This window comes from Arachis stenosperma, chromosome 2 (genome assembly GCF_014773155.1).
Source record: "Arachis stenosperma cultivar V10309 chromosome 2, arast.V10309.gnm1.PFL2, whole genome shotgun sequence".
Classification (NCBI taxonomy): domain Eukaryota; kingdom Viridiplantae; phylum Streptophyta; class Magnoliopsida; order Fabales; family Fabaceae; genus Arachis; species Arachis stenosperma.
In genome coordinates, this window is record NC_080378.1 from 108,812,757 (window position 1) to 108,825,246 (window position 12,490).

General features: G+C 41.2%; 1 non-coding gene across 1 annotated transcript; it reads left to right on the forward strand.

Moving 5' to 3' along the window:
* Window positions 1–6,450: 6,450 nt before the first annotated feature.
* On the forward strand, window positions 6,451–6,558 carry LOC130963912 (small nucleolar RNA R71). The gene has a single exon (XR_009080029.1). It is a non-coding gene; the product is annotated as a small nucleolar RNA R71 (small nucleolar RNA).
* The last annotated feature ends 5,932 nt before the right edge of the window (window positions 6,559–12,490 follow it).

The following is a 12,490-nucleotide window of genomic DNA, read 5'->3' on the forward strand; positions in this document are numbered from 1 at the left end:
AAGAAAAACGAATTTTACCTCCTCCCCACCATCCTGGCGTTAAACGCCCAAACGATGCATGTTTTGGGCGTTTAACGCCCAAATGCTGCTTCTCCTGGGCGTTCAACGCCCAGCTGATGCTTCTTTCTGGCGTTGAACGCCAGGAAGTCCTTTGTCACTGGGCGTTTTTCTGAACGCCCAGGATGCTAACAATCTGGCGTTAAACGCCCAGAAGGTGCTTCTTTCTGGCGTTCAACGCCCAGAAGATGCTCCTTTCTGGCGTTTAACGCCCAGATGGCTACCCTTACTGGCGTTGAACGCCCAGTGGGTGCTTCTTTTGGGCGTTCAACGCCCAAAATGTTTCTTACTGGCTTTTTCACGCCAGTGAGCTTCCAAATTTCCCTGTAACTCTGTGAATTCAATCAATTGCTATTTTTACCCTTTGAAGATACTTGGACACATACCTGTAAAAAAAGGAAATTTATTTAATTAATAAATAAACTTTGTAAATGGTTGGGTTGCCTCCCAGCAAGCGCTTCTTTATTGTCTTTAGCTGGACTACCACTGAGCTCTAATCAAGTCTCAGTTTTGAGCATTCTTGCTCGAAGTTACTTTCAAGATAATGTTTAATTCTCTGTCCATTAACAATGAACTTTTTGTTAGAGTCATTGTCCTGAAGCTCTACGTATCCATATGGTGATACACTTGTAATGACATATGGACCTCTCCACCGGGATTTTAATTTCCCGGGGAATAATTTGAGCCTAGAATTAAATAGCAGAACTTTCTGCCCCGGCTCGAAGACTCTGGATGACAATTTCTTATCATGCCATCTTTTCGCTTTCTCTTTATAAATCTTTGCATTCTCGAAAGCATTGAGTCTAAATTCCTCTAACTCATTTAACTGAAGCAATCGTTTTTCTCCAGCTAATTTGGCATCAAGGTTTAGGAATCTGGTTGCCCAGTAGGCCTTATGTTCCAGTTCCACTGGCAAGTGACATGCCTTTTGGTGCACGAAATTGTGATCAATACTTTTTAATACACGAAATAATCCCTAGTAATGGCTCCAAAGACTTGGTGCTCAATACCATGGCATAAACACAACTTCGCACAACTAACCAGCAAGTGCACTGGGTCGTCCAAGTAATAAACCTTACGCGAGTAAGGGTCGATCCCACGGAGATTGTTGCTATGAAGCAAGCTATGGTCACCTTGTAAATCTCAGTCAGGCAGACTCAAATGGGTATAGTGATAAACGAATAAAGCATAAAGATAAAGATAGAGATACTTATGTATATCATTGGTGAGAGCTTCAGATAAGCATATGAAGATGCCTTCCCTTCCGTCTCTCTGCTTTCCTACAGTCTTCATCCAATCCTTCTTACTCCTTTCCATGGCAAGCTCATGTAGGGTTTCACTGTTGTCAGTGGCTACCTCCCATCCTCTCAGTGAAAATGTTCCCATGCTCTGTCACAGCATATGGCTAATCAGCTGTCGGTTCTCGGTCAGGCCGGAATAAAATCCATCGATCCTTTTGCGTCTGTCACTAACGCCCCGCCTGCTAGGAGTTTGAAGCACGTCACAGTCATTTAATCATTGAATCCTACTCAGAATACCACAGACAAGGTTAGACCTTCCGGATTCTCTTGAATGCCGCCATCAGTTCTTGCCTATACCACGAAGACTCTGATCTCATGGAATGGCTGGCTCGTTTGTCAGGCGAGCACTCGGTTGTCAGGCGATCAACCATGCATCGTGTATCAGGAATCCAAGAGATATTCACTAAGCCTCGTATGCTTGTAGAACAAGAGTGGTTGTCAGTCACCTTGTTCATGAGTGAGAATGATGATGAGTGTCACGGATCATCACCTTCATCAAGTTGAAGAACAAGTGATATCTTGGACAAAGAACAAGCGGAATTGAATAGAAGAACAATAGTAATTGCATTAATACTCGAGGTACAGCAGAGCTCCACACCTTAATCTATGGTGTGTAGAAACTCCACCGTTGAAAATACATAAGAACAAGGTCTAGGCATGGCCGTGAGGCCAGCCTCCCAGTGATCTAAGATAGCATAAAACTCAAAGATAGCTACCAAGATGTCAAATACAATAGTAAAAGGTCCTACTTATAGAAAACTAGTAGCCTAAGGTGTACAAAGATGAGTAAATGACATAAAAATCCACTTCCGGGCCCACTTGGTGTGTGCTTGGGCTGAGCAATGAAGCATTTTCGTGTAGAGACTCTTCTTGGAGTTAAACGCCAGCTTTTATGCCAGTTTGGGCGTTTAACTCCCATTTAGGTGCCAGTTCCGGCGTTTAACGCTGGAATTTCTTGAGGTGACTTTGAACGCCGGTTTGGGCCATCAAATCTTGGGCAAAGTATGGACTATCATATATTGCTGGAAAGCCCAGGATGTCTACTTTCCAACGCCGTTGAGAGCGCGCCAATTGGGCTTCTGTAGCTCCAGAAAATCCACTTCGAGTGCAGGGAGGTCAGAATCCAACAGCATCTGCAGTCCTTTTGAGTCTCTGGATCAGATTTTTGCTCAGATCCCTCAATTTCAGCCAGAAAATACCTGAAATCACAGAAAAACACACAAACTCATAGTAAAGTCTAGAAAAGTGAATTTTAACTAAAAACTAATAAAAATATACTAAGAACTCAACTAAAACTACCAAAAACATACTAAAAACAATGCCAAAAAGCGTACAATTTATCCGCTCATCACAACACCAAACTTAAGTTGTTGCTTGTCCTCAAGCAACTGAAAATCAAATAAGATAAAAAGAAGAGAATATACTATAGACTCCAAATTATCAATGAAACTTAGCTCCAAATTAGATGAGTGGGACTAGTAGCTTTTTGCCTCCGAACAGTTTTGGCATCTCACTTTATCCTTTGAAATTCAGAATGATTGGCTTCTTTAGGAACTCAGAATCCAGATAGTGTTATTGATTCTCCTAGTTAAGTATGATGATTCTTGAACACAGCTACTTATTGAGTCTTGGCTGTGGCCCAAAGCACTCTGTCTTCCAGTATTACCACCGGATACATACATGCCACAGACACATAATTGGGTGAACCTTTTCAGATTGTGACTCAGCTTTGCTAGAGTCCCCAATTAGAGGTGTCCAGGGTTCTTAAGCACACTCTTTTTGCCTTGGATCACAGCTTTATTTCTTTCTTTTTCTTTCTTTTTCTTTTTTTTCGTTTTTTTTTCGCTTGCTTCGTCTTTTTTTTTCTTTTTTGTATTCACTGCTTTTTCTTGCTTCAAGAATCATTTTTTATGATTTTTCAGATCCTCAGTAACATGTCTCCTTTTTCATCATTCTTTCAAGAGCCAACAACTTTAACATTCATGAACCACAAATTCAAAAGACATATGCACTGTTTAAGCATACATTCAGAAAACAAAAAGTATTGTCACCACATCAAACTAATTAAGCTAGTTTTAAAGATGAATTTGAAATCCTGTACTTCTTGTTCTTTTGTGATAAAAACAGTTTTCATTTAAGAAAGGTGATGGATTCATATTCATAGCTTTAAGGCATAGACACTAAGACACTAATGATCATAAGACACAAACATGGATAAACATAAAGCATAATTTTCGAAAAACAGAAAAGCAAAGAACAACGAGATTAAAGAACGGGTCCACCTTAGTGATGGCGGCTTGTTCTTCCTCTTGAAGGTCTTATGGAGTGCTTGAGCTCCTCAATGTCTCTTCCTTGTCTTTGTTGCTCCTCTCTCATGATGAGAGGGGTCTCTTGTTTGTTCCATCCTTTTCTTAGTGATGGGCTTGAGGTCATGGCTTCTCAGTTGAACCGGCTTCCCTCTTGAACTTCTCTTCCATTGGGTGTCCTCTTCACAGATGTCTGTGAGGACTTGGTCCAACCTTTGATCAAAGTTGACCTTTCTTCATGGCCACAACTTCATAGAAGTGGTCTTGATGCACCCTTGAGATGAATCTATCCATCTCTTATGACTCGGAGGTAGAAGCTTTTGCCTTCCCTTTCCTCTTTCTAGAGGTTTCTCCGGCCTTGAATGCCATAAATGGTTATGGAAAAACAAAAAGCAATGCTTTTACCACACCAAACTTAGAAGGTTTGCTCGTCCTCGAGCAAAAGAAGAAAGAAGAGAGTAGAAGAAGAAGAAATAGAGGAGAGGGAGATGGCTTTGTGTTCGGCCAAGGAGGGGGAGAAGTGGTGTTTAGGTGGTGTGAAAATGAAGGAGTGAAGAAGGGTTTATGGGGAAGAGGTGTTGAGGTGATTGGTGAATGGGTGAAAAAGAGAGAGTGTGGTGGGGTTGGTGGGGATCCTGTGGGGTCCACAGATCCTGTGGTGTCAAGGAAAAGTCATCCCTGCACCAAATGTTGCTCAAAATCACGTTTTGAGCCATTTCTGGCGTTAAACGCCGGGCTGGTGCCCATTCCTGGCGTTTAACGCCAGGTTCTTGCCCTTTTCTGGCGTTTAACGCCAGTCTGGTGCCCCTTTCTGGCGTTAAACGCCCAGAATGGTGCCAGACTGGGCGTTAAACGCCCAACTGCTAGCCTCACTGGCGTTTAAACGCCAGTGAATTCTTCCTCCAGGGTGTGCTGTTTTTCTTCCTGTTTTTCATTCTGTTTTTGCTTTTTCAATGGATTTTGTGACTTCTTATGATCATCAACCTACAAAAAAACATAAAATAACAAAGAGAAATATATAAAATATAATCATTGGGTTGCCTCCCAACAAGCGCTTCTTTAATGTCAGTAGCTTGACAGAGGGCTCTTATGGAGCCTCACAGATACTCAGAGCAATGTTGGAACCTCCCAACACCAAATTTAGAGTTTGAATGTGGGGGTTCAACACCAAACTTAGAGTTTGGTTGTGGCCTCCCAACACCAAACTTAGAGTTTGACTGTGGGGGCTCTGTTTGACTCTGATTTGAGAGAAGCTCTTCATGCTTCCTCTCCATGGTGACAGAGGGATAACCTTGAGCCTTAAACACAAAGGATTCTTCATTCACTTGAATGATCAGTTCACCTCCATCAACATCAATCACAGCCTTTGCTGTGGCTAGGAAGGGTCTGCCAAGGATGATGGATTCATCCATGCACTTCCCAGTCTCTAGGACTATGAAATCAGTAGGGATGTAATGGTCTTCAACTTTTACAAAAACATTCTCTACAAGTCCATGAGCTTGTTTTCTTGAGTTGTCTGCCATCTCTAGTGAGATTCTTGCAGCTTGTACCTCAAAGATCCCTAGCTTCTCCATTACAGAGAGAGGCATGAGGTTCACACTTGACCCTAAGTCACACAGAGCCTTCTTGAAGGTCATGGTGCCTATGGTACAAGGTATTGAAAACTTCCCAGGATCTTGTCTCTTTTGAGGTAATTTCTGCCTAGACAAGTCATCCAGTTCTTTGGTGAGCAAAGGAGGTTCATCTTCCCAAGTCTCATTTCCAAATAACTTGTCATTTAGCTTCTTGATTGCTCCAAGGTATTTAGCAACTTGCTCTTCAGTGACATACTCATCCTCTTCAGAGGAAGAATACTCATCAGAGCTCATGAAGGGCAGAAGTAAGTCTAATGGAATCTCTATGGTCTCATTTTGAGCCTCAGATTCCCATGGTTCCTCACTAGGGAACTCATTGGAGGTCAGTGCACGCCCATTGAGGCCTTCCTCAGTGGCGTTCACTTCCTCTCCCTCCTCTTCAAATTCGGCCATGGTTATGGCTTTGCACTCTCCTTTAGGATTTTCTTCTGTATTACTTGGGAGAGTACTAGGAGGGAGTTCGGTAACTTTCTTGCTCAGCTGTCCCACTTGTGCTTCCAAATTCCTAATGGAAGACCATGTTTCAGTCATGAAACTTTGAGTGGTTTTGATTAGATCAGAGACCATGGTTGCTAAGTCAGAGGGGTTCTGCTTAGAATTCTCTGTCTGTTGCTGAGAAGATGATGGAAAAGGTTTGCTATTGCTAAACCTGTTTCTTCCACCATTGTTGTTGTTGAAACCTTGTTGAGGTCTCTCTTGATTCTTCCATGAGAAATTTGGGTGATTTCTCCATGAAGAATTATAGGTGTTTCCATAGGGTTTTCCTAGGTAATTCACCTCTTCCATTGAAGGGTTCTCAGGATCATAAGCTTCTTCCTCAGATGAAGCATCCTTAGTACTGCCTGGTGCATTTTGCATTCCAGACAGACTTTGAGAAATCAAATTGACTTGTTGAGTCAATATCTTGTTCTGAGCCAATATGGCATTCAGAGCATCAATCTCAAGAACTCCTTTCTTCTGATTAGTCCCATTGTTCACAGGATTTCTTTCAGAAGTGTACATGAATTGGTTATTTGCAACCATTTCAATTAGTTCCTGAGCCTCTGTAGGCGTTTTCTTCAGATGAAGAGATCCTCCAGCAGAGCTATCCAAAGACATCTTGGATAGTTCAGAGAGACCATCATAGAAAATACCTATGATGCTCCATTCAGAAAGCATGTCTGAGGGACATTTTCTGATTAATTGTTTGTATCTTTCCCAAGCTTCATAGAGGGATTCTCCATCCTTCTGTCTGAAGGTTTGGACTTCCACTCTAAGCTTACTCAATTTTTGAGGTGGAAAGAACTTTGCCAAGAAGGCATTGACTAGCTTTTCCCATGAGTCCAGGCTTTCTTTAGGTTGAGAGTCCAACCATGTCCTAGCTCTGTCTCTTACAGCAAAAGGGAATAGCATCAGTCTGTAGACCTCAGGGTCAACCCCATTAGTCTTAACTGTGTCACAGATTTGCAAGAACTCAGCTAAAAACTGATGAGGATCTCCCAATGGAAGTCCATGGAACTTGCAATTTTGTTGCATTAGAGAAACTAACTGAGGCTTAAGCTCAAAGTTGTTTGCTCCAATGGCAGGGATAGAGATGCTTCTCCCATAGAAATCGGGAGTAGGTGCAGTAAAGTCACCCAACACCTTCCTTGCATTGTTGGCATTGTTGTTGTTTTCGGCTGCCATGTCTTCTTCTTCTTTGAAGAATTCGGTCAGGTCCTCAACAAAGAGTTGTGCCTTAGCTTCTCTTAGCTTTCGCTTCAAGGTCCTTTCAGGTTCAGGGTCAGCTTCAACAAGAATGCCTTTGTCTTTGTTCCTGCTCATATGAAGGTGAAGAGAACAAGAAAATATGGAATCCTCTATGTCACAGTTATAGAGATTCCTTGAGGTGTCAGAGGAAAAGAAAAATAGAAGAAGAAGGTAGAAGAATTCGAACTTGATTAGATAGAGTTCGAATTGTGCATTAAGAAGGAGTAGTACTCCATAAATAGAAGGATGTGGGAGGAAAGAGAATTTTCGAAAATTAATTAAAAAGATGTAAAAAACATTTTGAAAAATTGATTGATAATTTTCGAAAATTCAAAGTGGAAAAGAAATCAAGTGATTTTTGAAAAAGATTTTGAAATTAGAAGTTAAAAAGATTTGATTGAAAACTTATTTTGAAAAAGTTGTGATTAAAAAGATATGATTGAAAAGATTTGATTTGAAAACAATTTTAAAAGATATGTTTTGAAAACAATTTTTTTAAAAGATTTGATTTTGAAAGTTAATGACTTGCCTAACAAGAAAAGATATGATTCAAACATTAAACCTTTCTCAACAGAAAAGGCAACAAATTTGAGATGTTCAATCAAATCATTAATTGTTAGTAAGTATCTTTGAAAAAAAAAGAAATTGATTTTGAAAACATTTGATTGAAAAGATATGATTTGAAAAGGATTTGATTTTGAAAAACTTTGAAAACTTGAAAAAAATTGATTTGAAAAACAAAATCTTCCCCCTAGTGCCATCCTGGCGTTAAACGCCCAGAATGGTATCCATTCTGGCGTTTAACGCCCAAAATGCACCCTTTTTGGGCGTTAAACGCCCAACCAGGTACCCTGGCTGGCGTTTAAACGCCAGTCTGTCATTCTTCACTGGGCGTTTTGTACGCCCAGCTTGTTCTGTATAATTCCTCTACAGTATGTTCTGAATCTTCAATTCTTTGTATTATTGACTTGAAAAGACACAAATTAAAAATATTTTTGGATTTTTTTAATAATCAAAATGCAACAAGAATCAAATAACAATGCATGCAAGACACCAAACTTAGCAGTTTGTATACTACTGACACTATATGAGACACATAAACACTCAAGTCAAAAGAATTCAAAGATCAGAGTAAGAAATCATCAAGAATTACTTGAAGATCCTTAAGACACATGAATGAATGTATACAATTGACACCAAACTTAAGATGAGACACTAGACTCAAGCAAGAAACATCAAATATTTTTGGTTTTTATGATTTTGTAAATTTTTTTTTTGTGATTTTCGAAAATTAAGTGGAAAAAGATATCAAAATTCTTAATGAGAATTCCAGGAATCAGTGCAATGCTAGTCTAAGACTCCGGTCCAGGAATTAGACATGGCTTCACAGCCAGCCAAGCTTTCAAAGAAAGCTTCGGTCCAAAACACTAGACATGGCCAAAGGCCAGCCAAGCCTTAGCAGATCACTGCTCCAAAAGCAAGATTGATAAAAAATCAACAAGCTTCTGTGATGATAAGTTGAAACCTCGGTCCAATGAGATTAGACATGGCTTCTCAGCCAGCCAGATTTCAACAAATCATCATGAAACTCTAGAATTCATCTTCAAGAATTTCGAAAAAAAATAAATACCTAATCTAAGCAACAAGATGAACCGTCAGTTGTCCATACACAAACAATCCCCGGCAACGGCGCCAAAAACTTGGTGCACGAAATTGTGATCAATACTTTTTAATACACAAAATAATCCCTAGTAATGGCTCCAAAGACTTGATGCTCAATACCATGGCATAAACACAACTTCGCACAACTAACCAGCAAGTGCACTGGGTCGTCCAAGTAATAAACCTTACGCGAGTAAGGGTCGATCCCACGGAGATTGTTGCTATGAAGCAAGCTATGGTCACCTTGTAAATCTCAGTCAGGCAGACTCAAATGGGTATAGTGATAAACGAATAAAGCATAAAGATAAAGATAGAGATACTTATGTATATCATTGGTGAGAGCTTCAGATAAGCGTATGAAGATGCCTTCCCTTCCGTCTCTCTGCTTTCCTACAGTCTTCATCCAATCCTTCTTACTCCTTTCCATGGCAAGCTCATGTAGGGTTTCACCGTTGTCAGTGGCTACCTCCCATCCTCTCAGTGAAAATGTTCCCATGCTTTGTCACAGCATATGGCTAATCAGCTGTCGGTTCTCGGTCAGGCCAGAATAAAATCCATCGATCCTTTTGCGTCTGTCACTAACGCCCCGCCTGCTAGGAGTTTGAAGCACGTCACAGTCATTCAATCATTGAATCCTACTCAGAATACCACAGACAAGGTTAGACCTTCCGGATTCTCTTGAATGCCGCCATCAGTTCTTGCCTATACCACGAAGACTCTGATCTCACGGAATGGCTGGCTCGTTTGTCAGGCGAGCACTCGGTTGTCAGGCGATCAACCATGCATCGTGTATCAGGAATCCAAGAGATATTCACTAAGCCTCGTATGCTTGTAGAACAAGAGTGGTTGTCAGTCACCTTGTTCATGAGTGAGAATGATGATGAGTGTCACGGATCATCACCTTCATCAAGTTGATGAACAAGTGATATCTTGGACAAAGAACAAGCGGAATTGAATAGAAGAACAATAGTAATTGCATTAATACTCGAGGTACAGCAGAGCTCCACACCTTAATCTATGGTGTGTAGAAACTCCACCGTTGAAAATACATAAGAACAAGGTCTAGGCATGGCCGTGAGGCCAGCCTCCCAGTGATCTAAGATAGCATAAAACTCAAAGATAGCTACCAAGATGTCAAATACAATAGTAAAAGGTCCTACTTATAGAAAACTAGTAGCCTAAGGTGTACAAAGATGAGTAAATGACATAAAAATCCACTTCCGGGCCCACTTGGTGTGTGCTTGGGCTGAGCAATGAAGCATTTTCGTGTAGAGACTCTTCTTGGAGTTAAACGCCAGCTTTTATGCCAGTTTGGGCGTTTAACTCCCATTTAGGAGCCAATTCCGGCGTTTAACGCTGGAATTTCTTGAGGTGACTTTGAACGCCGGTTTGGGCCATCAAATCTTGGGAAAAGTATGGACTATCATATATTGCTGGAAAGCCCAGGATGTCTACTTTCCAACGCCGTTGAGAGCGCGCCAATTGGGCTTCTGTAGCTCCAGAAAATCCACTTCGAGTGCAGGGAGGTCAGAATCCAACAGCATCTGCAGTCCTTTTGAGTCTCTGGATCAGATTTTTGCTCAGATCCCTCAATTTCAGCCAGAAAATACATGAAATCACAGAAAAACACACAAACTCATAGTAAAGTCCAGAAAAGTGAATTTTAACTAAAAACTAATAAAAATATACTAAGAACTCAACTAAAACTACCAAAAACATACTAAAAATAATGCCAAAAAGCGTACAATTTATCCGCTCATCACCTTTCCATACACAAGCTGGTATGGAGAGGTCCCTATAGGGGTCTTGAATGCTGTTCTGTATGCCCACAGAGCATCATCCAAGCTCCTTGCCCAATCCTTTCTACGGTTAATTACAGTCCGTTCCAGGATTCTTTTGAGTTCTCTATTTGAGACTTCAGCTTGCCCATTAGTCTGTGGGTGATATGAAGTAGCTTCCCTGTGGCTAACTCCATAACGCACCAGAGCAGAGTAAAGCTGTTTATTGCAGAAATGAGTGCCCCCATCACTAATTAACACTCTAGGGATACCAAATTTGCTGAAGATGTATTTCTGGAGGAATTTTAACAATGTTTTAGTGTCATTGGTGGGTGTTGCAATAGCCTCCACCCATTTGGATACATAATCCACTGCCACCAGAATATAAGTGTTTGAGTATGATGGTGGGAAGGGTCCCATGAAGTCAATGCCCCATACATCAAACAACTCAATCTCCAAGATCCCTTGCTGAGGCATGGCGTAACTGTGAGGTAGATTGCCAGATCTTTGGCAACTGTCACAATTAAGTACATACACTCGGGAGTCTTTATAGAGAGTAGGCCAGTAGAAGCCACTTTGGAGGACTCTTGTGGCTGTTCGCTCACTTCCAAAATGTCCTCCATACTGTGATCCATGGCAGTGCCATAGGATCTTCTGTGCTTCTTCCTTAGGCACACATCTACGGATTACTCCGTCTGCACATCTCTTAAAGAGATACGGCTCATCCCAAAGATAATACTTTGCATCCGTGATCAGCTTCTTTATTTGCTGTCTACTGTACTCTTTGGGTATAAATCTCACTGCCTTGTAGTTTGCAATGTCTGCAAACCATGGCACTTCCTGGATGGCAAAGAGTTGCTCATCCTGAAAGGTTTCAGAGATCTCAGTGAGAGGGAGGGACGCCCCTTCTACTGGTTCTATTCGGGACAGGTGGTCTGCTACCTGATTCTCTGTCCCTTTTCTGTCTCTTATTTCTATATCAAACTCTTGCAGAAGCAACACCCATCTTATAAGTCTGGTATTTGAATCCTGCTTTGTGAGTAGATATTTAAGAGCAGCATGATCAGTGTACACAATCACCTTTGATCCTACTAAATAGGATCTGAATTTGTCAATGGCGTAAACCACTGCAAGTAGCTCTTTTTCTGTGGTTGTGTAATTCTTCTGAGCGTCATTTAGAACACGACTGGCATAGTAAATGACGTGCAGAAGCTTGTCATGCCTTTGTCCCAACACTGCACCAATGGCATGGTCACTGGCATCACACATTACTTCAAATGGTAATGCCCAGTTTGGTGCAGAGATGATTGGTGCTGAGACCAATTTAGCTTTCAGGGTCTCAAATGCCTGCAGACACTCTTTATCAAAGATGAATGGCGTGTCAGCAGCTAGCAGGTTGCTTAGAGGCTTGGCGATTTTTGAAAAATCCTTTATAAACCTCCTATAGAATCCTGCATGCCCCAGAAAGCTTCTGATTGCCTTAACATTGGTGGGTGGTGGTAATTTTTCAATTACTTCAACTTTAGCTTGATCCACCTCTATTCCCTTGTTCGAGATTTTGTGCCCAAGGACAATTCCTTCAGTCACCATAAAGTGACACTTTTCCCAGTTTAAAACCAGGTTGGTCTCTTGGCATCTCTTTAGAACAAGTGCTAAATGGTTAAGGCAGGAGCTGAATGAGTCTCCAAACACTGAAAAGTCATCCATGAAGACTTCCAGGAATTTTTCCACCATATCAGAGAAAATTGAGAGCATGCACCTCTGAAAGGTTGCAGGTGCATTGCACAGGCCAAATGGCATCCTTCTGTATGCAAATACTCCAGATGGGCATGTGAACGCCGTTTTCTCCTGATCCTGGGGATCTACTGCAATTTGATTATAACCTGAATATCCATCCAGGAAGCAGTAGTATTCATGACCTGCTAGTCTTTCTAGCATCTGGTCTATGAATGGTAAAGGAAAATGATCCTTTCTAGTGGCTATATTGAGCCTTCTGTAATCAATACACATACGCCACCCAGTAA